The following is a 12,057-nucleotide window of genomic DNA, read 5'->3' on the forward strand; positions in this document are numbered from 1 at the left end:
TATAAAACAGTGCAGACTAACAGATCCCCCAGCTACTGTAAGTGATTTATACTTAAGTTTCGCGCAACCAGAAAATAGCCAATCCACACGCTCACAACACGTCGCGCCTGCGAAGCGTTGTGAGCTTGTAGATCGGCTATTTCCTGGGCGCGCAGCTAAGTGTAAATCAGGTTTTTAATGCACCGCGGTTGGCCTACAGAGGTTATGTGCACTTAAAATTGGAAATGCTGCAAACGTGACATATGACTGTGTCTAATCCTCGGCTCCGTCTTGTCTGCTCACACAGAAAAAACACAAGTATCCACAGTTTTTTAAAAAGTGAGTCGACGCTTTTATTTCTCCAGTAAAAAACATTCCTAGCATTTTCATTCTGGAAAAAAACAAAATGTTCCTCCAGTTTTTTTCAATTCAGTTCTTAAAACTGTTCCTCGTCTTTTTATCTTCGAATCCTAAAAAAGTTCCAGCAGATTGAAGAGGGTTTGTTTTTTATTTTTTGGAGCTTCCTTCAGCTTTGTGCAATAATGGTTTGAAATCCCAACTCCGCAAAATAAATCATTTGATTCAGAGAAAAGGTTATAATATCAAACTTGTAATACCCTCACGGTAGATCCTTTTATCAAATGGGGGGGGGGGACAATGTGCAAATGTTTTATAACACTAGCAAATAATGATAGTATGACACCAAACAGAACAATGAAATGGACTCACAACAATGGTTATTTTCATCCATGTCCTGCAGAAACCTGGTTATGACAAATATAGGACTTTTTAACCACTTTAAAGCGGCACTATGCAACCTTTATTTATGAATACAATTACATTTTGTCCAATCTGTATGGTAGATACAATATAACGTATAAAATTGGGGTGGTTGTATTTTGTCTCCCTGCTCTTCTAGTGAGACATTTAGATGGTGTCAAAGGTCGTGTCTCACCTAGACACAGGGATCTGACACGAATTGTGACCTGATGGTCCGTGACGACCGTGTTGTGAGTTTGTAGATCGTCTAAGAAATGAGATGACATTCTTCATGTAGAGAAATCATTGGTCGTGCCTCGTGCGTTATAAAATAATGCATTAAAAAAAAATCAATGAAACAGAAATTGTTTTTGATTTTTTAAATGTTGACTTATTGAATATCGTCTCTGTTGGGTTGGAAATGTCCAAAACTGTTACTTTTCACCTCCAAGCACCCAGAACAGATTGGGGTTCAATTATTTTGCTCAACTGCACTCCAGTCGTGACGGTTTCGGCAGGACATAGATGACAAGTGTTTTTGTACTTCCCATATCCGTTTGTGTGCTGTATAACAATTCATTGGAAAAATCCTCACTATGTGATATTCATTTTAGACTTAGAGTTTGACAGTGGCGATATGCTTACGGCCCTTCAAATACAGTACATCAACAATACAAGAAATTGCAATAGGACCATGAATGTAACTTGAGACTTTAAGTAGGGGTAAGTATTTCCCACAGATTATACATACTATTCTTTCACTTGGGACTTTCTAGAAGAAGACACTGTCAGGCTCTGTGCATTGCTCTGCAATCTCACAATTTGGCACACAGAGAAGGCTGTCGGGAAAGAAACCTCTTATCTCCATGTTTTTTTTCTTAAATGAACGCCTTAATACTTGATCATACTACAGCAGTCACACAAAGGCATCAAAAGCAGATCCACAAGCTGGAAATGCGGTGCAAAGCCACGTTTTGAGCTTCTAGATCTGCTGCTTTTGATGCTTTTGAATTTGAATCCTGAATAGTTATAGTTTTGGACATATGAGGTTTCCACCCGACCGAGACAATGTAAAAAAATGTTCAATAGAAGAGCAGGTAGACCAACTACAACCACCACAGCTGTTTGTTAGTTATATTGTAATTATAATACTAGGTGTTAATAAGAACTCCTTCGTTCAACTTTATGGATTGATTGATTGATTGCATTCCGGGTGATCAAAAGTAGTTAAAAACAAAACCTCGACTTTTTAATCGTTCATATTTCATGTCTAGCAGAGACCCGCTACAATGTGGAGCGAACCGGTTCTCTGCATTGACACTTGACAGCATTGGTCATCAAATATAAATGTCTGTTTACCGCTATCGCAGCAAAACTCAAGTCTCATTAGCTTAGCATTAGCTTACTACTAACAGTACACACCATTGGTTTGAATGAGGAATGTTTTGTATGCATAATAAGAACAGCTGACAGGGCGAATTTCTGAGACCTTTTAACAACCACTTAGTCTGTAGTCTTACTGGACTTGAGCTACAGTACTTTGACCGCTTTTTCCATCTAAATGTCTTCGGCAAAAATGCCAGATCTACAAACTCATTGTGAGCTTGTAGATCTGCTATTTTTGGCTAATGTCCCCAACCCGAATATGAACACTGGGGTTCAAGCGGTCAATCACTTTCAACCTGTTGAAGAGTGTCTGGCAAAAAAAAAAGTTTTAAGTTCAAAATGTCATGGTATCATTTTGACCGTGTGCAAAACAGCTACAAAGCTACATTTTTAATCTGATAAAAAATAAACCCAATTCAAATACATTTTGTGAAATTGATGTAAGAACTCACAGCTTCAACTTCAACTCGTTAGATGCAATTTTAAAGAATTTAGGCAGCACAAGCCCTCGTATGCGCCCCATGCTTTTTTTCTTCTGTTAACAGTAATCTGGCTTTGCACAAAACTATTCTTGTTGAGCAGAGTCAACCATGGCAAGTATTTGTAAATACTGTAGGTGATTAAGAGACGGCGATGCATTAATGTGGCCGGTCTATAGCGCATAAATCATCCCATCCGTGCATACTGTTTTTCTTTTGTAAGCATAGTCAACAAATGGTGTTTCTAAAGCACAAACTCTCTATAAAGTTTTTAAAAAACAGACTTTAAAGAACAGTTTAGGTCAGAGATAATTGTCTTCCTGATGTATCTTTGTTCATAATATGAGTCCTCAGGCAAGTTATTTAGGACAGGACGTTAATACATTATAATACCGTGGTCCTCAACCTCTTCTAGATCGGGGGCCCACTTGAAAAATCTTGAAAGCGTTCCCGGTCCACCCATCTGACCACTTAACACGGTGATAGCCTTGTTAAGTGGCTATTTTCAGAGCATGTTTATTTTAATGATCAATTCATCAATTGCGTTTGCGGCTTGGATCAAAGGACAATGAAAACACATTTTAAAAACACAAAATCTTAAGTATTTGGTGGCCCATTTGCAATATCCTCACGGCCCACCAGTGGGCCCCCAGCCCACAGGTTGAGAACCACTGTTTTAATAGATAGATGTTGCTGATCAAATCATTGTTTTGATAGCTATAAATGTGGCGTCTTCTAAAGAAAAAAGAAAGGAAAAAAAAGATTACACGCTTCTGCCCGAGTTCTACAGAAGTGGAATGTTCTAGTAGTCGGTCTTAAAACAAATAACGATTTTAGAAATTCAGCAACAAAAAAAAAAAATACAAATCTCCCCCAGCAGCTTGTGTGTTCAGTACTGTCCATGTGCCAGTGGTGGACAGTAACCAAGTACATTTACTTGAGTATTTGTACTTTACTTGAGTATTTGCGTTTTTTTGTATACTTTCACTCCAAAAGCACATTGCCTTAAGCCCTATTTCAAATGTTGCTGAAAATAGCAGATCTATAAGCACACCAATGCATCGCAAATGTGTCGCAATGTGCTGTGAGCTTGTACAGGTCTGCTATTTTCACTATTATTATTTCTTTAAAATGTCTGGAAAATCTTTATATTTTTTGGAGAATTTCTACATTTTAAGAAAGCAATGTATTGATATTTTAAAAGAAAATGTAATTTGTACTTTTGAAGTACTCCGGTACTTTAACTCAAGTACAAATCTTGACTGAGCAACTTTACACTTGTAGTTGAATAATATTTGACCAGGATTATCTACTTTGACTCAAGTACTGGAGTTGAGTACTTTGTCCACCCCTCTGCCGTTTGCTAGTAAGTTTGTGGAAGTGTCAGTTTGTCAAGAAATAGTGAAAATAGCAGATCCATAAGCTCACTGAGCTTATAGATCTGCTATTTTCACTATATTTATAGGGCTTAGCCCATTTACACCTTAACACGCCTTCTACATCCTAACCTAAGTTTTATGAAAAACTTAACATTTTTATTCAACAAAAAAATATTAATATTGCTATATACATAGCAACATCTAAAATGACACAGATGCCGTTCCCCGGATTAAAAGGTATAACAACGTTTTTGGGAAAAAAATACTCCAAAAATGTACTTAAGCACAGTACTCAAGTAAATATACTTGCACCACCACTGGTTGGAGAAGCGTCGCCTCAGGAAGCGTTGTGTCGAGAAGAATCCTCTCGTTGTGCTTTTTAACGCGAGGGGAGGAGCTTGGTAAATATCTTAGCCAATGGCATTTGATGATGGTCTGTGACTGGTCCATTACGTGCCCCCCCCCCACACACACACACACACTCAGAGTCTGTGTGTTTTCTGATTGGACTGATTTTGGCAACAGTTACAATTGGTTCTGTCGGGTCCTGTCGCCATGCCGACGCTGGAGGAACAGCTGATGCTTCCCACGTGAAGTTGAGACACGCCCCCAAAAAGTTGCCCCGTCAGTCAGACTGAAGAATGGAGTCCTCACATGTGTCTGTCCTCTTCAAAATGGACAACACACCACCTGAGAGAGAGAGAGGGAGCGACAGAGACACACACACATTTTAATAATTTATTTATGTCCACATAAGAGATACAAAACAAGAACATAAATATTTACAAGGTGCTGTAAAAATATACAGTCTGCAAATCTTGGACAATTACCCAAACACCCCTCAGGGGCTCAAGTTACAGTGTCTTCTTCCATATTTGGCAGCTACCAATGATAGAAGAGATTGCACAGAATTTTGCGAGCCGTTTAGCTGCTTTTTTTTTTTGGCATCCCAAGTTGTTGGAAGCCTCTTACAACCAACCTATGTAGGATGCCAAAGATAAACAAGTCGATTGCACCTATAACCAGCTCTGTGATGGTATGAAGGAGCGGCGGGTATTTAATGACTTTAGTCATAAAAGCTTCCTCTAAGCTAGAGTCAAAGGTGCATCTACAAGCCCACCACTTGTGATCTTGTATATCAGCTATTCTTCGGTGCACGGCACAAGCGTGCATCTACTGTAAGTAAGTTAGGCATGACTATTGCTAATCAACAACCGTTTTCTTGTGTAGGAGCAGGACCAGAATCACAAAGCTCCAAATGATACATTGATATCTCATCCTGTGTTCTTCAATAGACGACAGGGATGGAGAGAGGGGAGAGCGAGAGAGGCATTTGTGAGAGAGAAAAAAAGATATCTCAAATTTCGTCTTGAGAGACCGTGCCTTGTTTGCTTCAGTTTCTTAGCGTCAACACAACACAACACAACACAACACAACACAACACACACACACACACACACACACACACACACACACACACACACACACACACACACACACACACACACACACACACACACACACACACACACACACACAGCAGTACATACTGTACAGTACATGCGTAATATGCATTCTTTTGGTTTTTGTGCCGCAGGCATATAAAAGCCTTCGTTCTTCTGCTGCTCTCCATCGCAAACACACACACACTTCCTGTCTGCCTCTCTCTTCCCCTAAACACACACACACACACACACACACACACACACACACACACACACACACACACACACACACACACACACACACACACACACACACACACACACACACACACACACACACACATCTCCACACACATCTCCCCAGCATAGCCTTTGTCAGCAGTCTCCATACAGTGTAAATGATCCGTGCTCAGAGAGCTATTATCCGCTATGGGAGCACACACACACACACACACACACACACACACACACACACACACACACACACACACACACACACACACACACACACACACACACACACACACACACACACACACACACACAGTATATCCAAATTCTGTTTAGTTCATTGAAAATCCCAACAGTAAGTTAAGTGCTGCTATTGACCGTATATACTGTAACTGAAGAATACTTTAAAACAATGTCCCGTGATGACTTCAGTATAGGTTACTACTAGTACTTTCAAATTACACTTAAACACTTCAGCCCTATTTACTTCAGCATAGGTTGTGGATCTGATGATGCTTTTGAGTGACGCTGTAGTATTATCAAATTCATTAATTTACGAAAAAAAGTTAGAATATGGAGATAAGAGGTTCCTGCTGGACAACTGCTCTAGAATCCTTCACCCATCTATCCTCCTTATTTCTCTACCCCCCCCCCCCCCCCCCCCATGTAATGTACTGCAGGGGTCTTCAACAGGGGGTCCGGGACCCCTAGGGGGTCCTCAGTGTTGCTACAGGGGGTCCGCCAAATCTCTGTGTGATAGGATCATTGTTTTTTACATTAACCACTTCAACCCTAGCATCCCTATTCTAAGGACAACTTTAGCCGAAAATAGCCGATCTACAAGCTCACAACGCCTCGCAGCGCGAGGCGTTGTGAGCTTGTAGATCGGCTATTTTCGGCAAAGAGGGGAAAAAAGAGCACACCAAGTACCGAGTGAAAGTTTTACTACTAAGTATTGACGGTTTAAGTCGTTAAATGTCTGAAAATACACATTTACATGAATCCAGCATCTATGAAAAGCTTTACTCTGCAACACAATTTTAGAGGGGGTCCCTGCTTCATCTCTCTCTCAGCTAGAGGGTCCTTGGCCTGAAAAGGTTGAAGACCCCTGATGTACTGTCTCTATAATGTACCTCAGTACCTCTCCTCTCCTCTCTCTGTAATGTACCTCAGTACCTCTCCTCTCCTCTCTCTGTAATGTACCTCAGTACCTCTCCTCTCCTCTCCTCTCTCTGTAATGTACCTCAGTACCTCTCCTCTCCTCTCCTCTCTCTGTAATGTACCTCAGTACCTCTCCTCTCCTCTCTCTGTAATGTACCTCAGTACCTCTCCTCTCTCTGTAATGTACCTCAGTACCTCTCCTCCTCTCTCTGTAATGTACCTCATTACCTCTCCTCTCCTCTCTCTGTAATGTACCTCAGTACCTCTCCTCTCCTCTCTCTGTAATGTACCTCAGTACCTCTCCTCTCCTCTCTCTGTAATGTACCTCATTACCTCTCCTCTCCTCTCTCTGTAATGTACCTCAGTACCTCTCCTCTCCTCTCTCTGTAATGTACCTCAGTACCTCTCCTCTCCTCTCTCTGTAATATACCTCAGTACCTCTCCTCTCCTCTCTCTGTAATGTACCTCAGTACCTCTCCTCTCCTCTCTCTGTAATGTACCTCATTACCTCTCCTCTCCTCTCTCTGTAATGTACCTCAGTACCTCTCCTCTCCTCTCTCTGTAATGTACCTCAGTACCTCTCCTCTCCTCTCTCTGTAATATACCTCAGTACCTCTCCTCTCCTCTCTCTGTAATGTACCTCAGTACCTCTCCTCTCCTCTCTCTGTAATATGCCTCAGTACCTCTCCTCTCCTCTCCTCTCTCTGTAATGTACCTCAGTACCTCTCCTCTCTCTGTAATATGCCTCAGTACCTCTCCTCTCCTCTCCTCTCTCTGTAATGTACCTCAGTACCTCTCCTCTCCTCTCTCTGTAATGTACCTCAGTACCTCTCCTCTCTCTATAATGTACCTCATTACCTCTCCTCTCCTCTCTCTGTAATGTACCTCAGTACCTCTCCTCTCCTCTCTCTATAATGTACCTCAGTACCTCTCCTCTCCTCTCTCTGTAATGTACCTCAGTACCTCTCCTCTCCTCTCTCTGTAATGTACCTCAGTACCTCTCCTCTCCTCTCTCTGTAATGTACCTCAGTACCTCTCCTCTCCTCTCTCTGTAATGTACCTCAGTACCTCTCCTCTCCTCTCTCTGTAATGTACCTCAGTACCTCTCCTCTCCTCTCTCTATAATGTACCTCAGTACCTCTCCTCTCCTCTCTCTGTAATGTACCTCAGTACCTCTCCTCTCTCTGTAATATGCCTCAGTACCTCTCCTCTCCTCTCTCTGTAATATGCCTCAGTACCTCTCCTCTCCTCTCCTCTCTCTGTAATGTACCTCAGTACCTCTCCTCTCCTCTCTCTGTAATGTACCTCAGTACCTCTCCTCTCCTCTCTCTGTAATGTACCTCAGTACCTCTCCTCTCCTCTCTCTATAATGTACCTCAGTACCTCTCCTCTCCTCTCTCTGTAATGTACCTCAGTACCTCTCCTCTCCTCTCTCTGTAATGTACCTCAGTACCTCTCCTCTCCTCTCTCTGTAATGTACCTCAGTACCTCTCCTCTCCTCTCTCTGTAATGTACCTCAGTACCTCTCCTCTCCTCTCTCTGTAATGTACCTCAGTACCTCTCCTCTCCTCTCTCTGTAATGTACCTCAGTACCTCTCCTCTCCTCTCTCTGTAATGTACCTCAGTACCTCTCCTCTCCTCTCTCTGTAATATGCCTCAGGACCTCTCCTCTCCTCTCTCTGTAATATGCCTCAGGACCTCTCCTCTCTCCCATGCTCTCTCCACTGGGTGTGTTTTTTAAGTAGATTACAGCTCTCTCTATTAGATCCCCTTCTCATTTCTCCTTTCCCCAGTAATCCTCCCCTCCTGGCTGATGCTCACCCCACTTATCTCCCTTTCTCCCTCTCTGTTCCTTCTCTCTCTCTCTCTGTTTCTTCTCTTTCTCTCTCTCTCGGTTTCTTCTATCAGCTCCCCTCTGGTTGCCGAGGTTTTAACCACTTGAACCCCAGCATCCATCCATATTCTGGGGGGAACATTAGTCAAGAAATGCCGATCTACAAGCTCACAATCTGCTACCTTTGATACCTTTGTGTGAAGCTGTAGTATGATCAAGTAGGGCGTTAATCTACGAAAAAACACAAGAAGTTAGAATATGGGTTTCTGCCCGACAGCAACGATACAGTATGAAGCAACTTTACCAGGTTCTACAAAACCAGTCTGGGGAAAAAGAAGCCCCCCCCCCCCCCCCCCCAGAGAGTCTACTTCCATTCCCTCATTACAACCACTCTTCTTCCAACCATGACAGCAGTCGGGATCAGATCTGCATCACTGCAGTGGGCAGCCGCCCTGCAGTGTGTCTCCTATAGCCAGTATGTAACAGCCAGAAGGGAAAATCTACCTCTGTCATGGCATAAGAGACAGTTTTGTGGACTTGTTTCCAGAACCGTTCAGACAGCAGGAGTTTACTCCTACGCTGGGTCCTGACACCTCCAACACTCAGCTGTTTTCTTAACCCATGCATTCAATCTGGGAACGCATCTACAAAAGTTTTCTGAAAAACCTATGTTGCTGTATCAGTGGTGCTCAAACTTTTTCATGTCAAGGACCCCCAAAGTTGTTAAGGACATTAAGACCTGGAATGCATCTGTGTCATTTTTTTATTTGAGCGAAAAAGCGTTATTTTACACTTTGGCTATTCAAAAATAGCAGATATACAAGCTCATAGCGTGGCACCGAGTGCCGTGCTATGAGCTTGTAGATCTGCAATTTTTGAAAAAATGTGAAAATGTGTGCAAATCTTTGAATATATGTTTTTTTAAAGCAAACATTTGTAAATCCAATCGTTGCTGCTGGGGGTCCCTGGAACAACATATTTTGAGATGGGGGTCCGCAACCAAATACATATTCATTTTGGTTTCCTTGACATGAAACATTTTGAGAACCACTGACATAGCAACATATGTTTTTTCAAAAAACTGTTAGGATCTAGAAGACATTTTGTAGAATCGGAACCTCAGGCTTCAATGGGTTAAGGACATAAGTGTAGGACTGGTCCTGTTAGCTCAGGAGGAGTAGGGGAGTAACGGTACAGATCTAAAACATAAACGGCCCCCCCTCAGGTGAAATTGTCAACCCTCCCATCATCTTAGAAGCTGTATTATTTTTGTAACCCCCCCACCCCCACCAGTATAAAACAAACACTCATCAGTACAGCATTCAACCATCACAGTCATGAGTTACCACTAGCTTTTGCTAGTTATGAGTCATTAGAAGTCGGTCATTTTCAGCAGTAATAGCCATTTGAAACGTTTTGTAATGTCTTGGCTATAGTATAGCCAAGACATTGAAAAATGTTTCAAATGGCTATATGTAAATAAATGTAATGCCTCATGGGTGAAGAAAAGTATACATTTCGATCAATAACATGCCCAATCATGTGTGATTTCCAAACGTTTGAATACTAGTGTGTCTGTCTGTCTGTTTGTACGTATGCTGTAGTACATAGGTCCGTCCGTCCACACACACACACACACACACACACACACACACACACACACACACACACACACACACACACACACACACACACACACACACACACACACACTATCTCTGGGAACTCTGTTTATTAATTTCCTCTCCACCTTCACTTCTCAAGTTTCTTTTAACCTCTGAGGTTTATTCCCAGGATATTTTTCTGCCTCTGCTGTTCAGGAAATTCATTTCTCTCGACTACAGTAATATCACCTTGACATTTTTACACAACCATGCAATATAACTCCCAATCCACACTGATGATACTGCTGATGCAACTGTATGCATACACACTTCACAGACATCACTTGCAGGCACAAGCGCACACACGCACGTTGTCATCTAATCTTCAACTACAGTACACATGAAGAGATGCTTATGACAAGTCATAACCTTGTGTGACTTAAAACGCATGCACAAAAATAAAGCTGTCTGAATACAAAATTCAAGATCCTTTAACTTCCATCTCACACAGCACGCGCAGCATGCTGCAACTGAACTTGTAAGAAGCTTATGTGCTGTGTTTGAGCCGATGTGTCATAAGCCATGGGCTAATCTACTGTCAAGTATTAGCATACCAATCTGCAAGCGTAAAGCCATAAGCATGGAGCCTGTTCAAATTGGTTCAATTATGTAGAATATGACACCAATCTATGAAAAGCAGCTTTTTGAGCGCAGGAAAATGAGAAAGTGGAAAATATGAGCGATGGAACTAGGCTATGGAGATGTGTGTGTGTGTGTGTGTGTGTGTGTGTGTGTGTGTGTTGTAGTGACGATGAGAGGGTTTAGACATTCTAAAACAGATTCATGCCGTCAATATCGGGCAGAAACCTTGTATCTCCATCATTCAACTTTTTATGTTTTTTTCTCTACTTCATCAAACAAGTGTCGCACAAAAGTAGTAAAAAATAGCAGATCTACAAGCTCAAGTGGAACAAAAGGCAATGCTTCGTGGACCATACATTGCATAGAGGATGTCTTCATGATGCTGCCTTGTCCAGTTCAATGACTTCTTTGGTGGGCAAGAGGAAAACCTCTTGCCTGTAGATCGGCTATTTTCACTATTTTATATTATTTTTAAAGATTTTTTAACTGGTAATACAAAAAGAAGGGTTTTGGAGATGCAAGGTTTTTCCACCCGACAGCGAGGATATTTAGAAGTGATGTTTGAGTATGATGAACATGTCTAGTGTGAGATGAGGCTCCTTGAACCTTCAGTGTTTTTCAGCCACAGTCTGAAGATGTCATAGTTTTAGGTCATTCTTCTGTTCAGTCCCAGTGGTTGAAAAAGTACTCACATTTTTTACTAAAGTAATCAATCAATACTGCAATGTAAAAATACTCTGTTACAAGTAAAAGTCAGAAATTCAGATTTTACTTGAGTAAAAGTACAAAAGTATTGGTATCAAAACTTAAAGTACCAAAGTAGAAAGAACTCATTATGCAGAATGTCCCATTTCACAAGTTTTCAAATGTATAAAATGGATTAAAATCTTTTGAAAATAGCAGATCTACAAGCTCACAATGCGTTGCATCGCGAGATCTACAAGCTCGATTTGAGCTTGTCAATGTTGATACTTTTGAATTTGAATCCTGAAAAGTAACAGTTTTGGACATGATCAGGTTTCTGCCCGACAGACACTAAATGCTTTTCCAGGCCCTCCATCATCATCATCATCATCCACGGCAGCATGGCATCACAGCTGCCCACACAGAACAGTTGGCAGCGCCACTGCCCACCAAAACAACAGCAACAATCCTCAG

At 41.7% G+C, this 12,057-nt stretch overlaps 1 protein-coding gene across 2 annotated transcripts in view; it reads right to left on the minus strand.

Moving 5' to 3' along the window:
- Window positions 1–307: 307 nt before the first annotated feature.
- enc2 (ectodermal-neural cortex 2) overlaps window positions 308–12,057 on the minus strand; it is a 71,282-nt gene continuing 59,532 nt past the window's right edge. For both annotated transcript variants that reach the window (XM_084060965.1, XM_084060966.1), the window contains one exon: window positions 308–4,672. The gene's annotated coding sequence lies outside the window, so the exon portion shown is untranslated. The remainder of the gene's footprint in view (window positions 4,673–12,057) is intronic.

Source organism: Gymnoscopelus microlampas (assembly GCF_963454915.1).
Source record: "Gymnoscopelus microlampas genome assembly, chromosome: 6".
Taxonomy (NCBI): domain Eukaryota; kingdom Metazoa; phylum Chordata; class Actinopteri; order Myctophiformes; family Myctophidae; genus Gymnoscopelus; species Gymnoscopelus microlampas.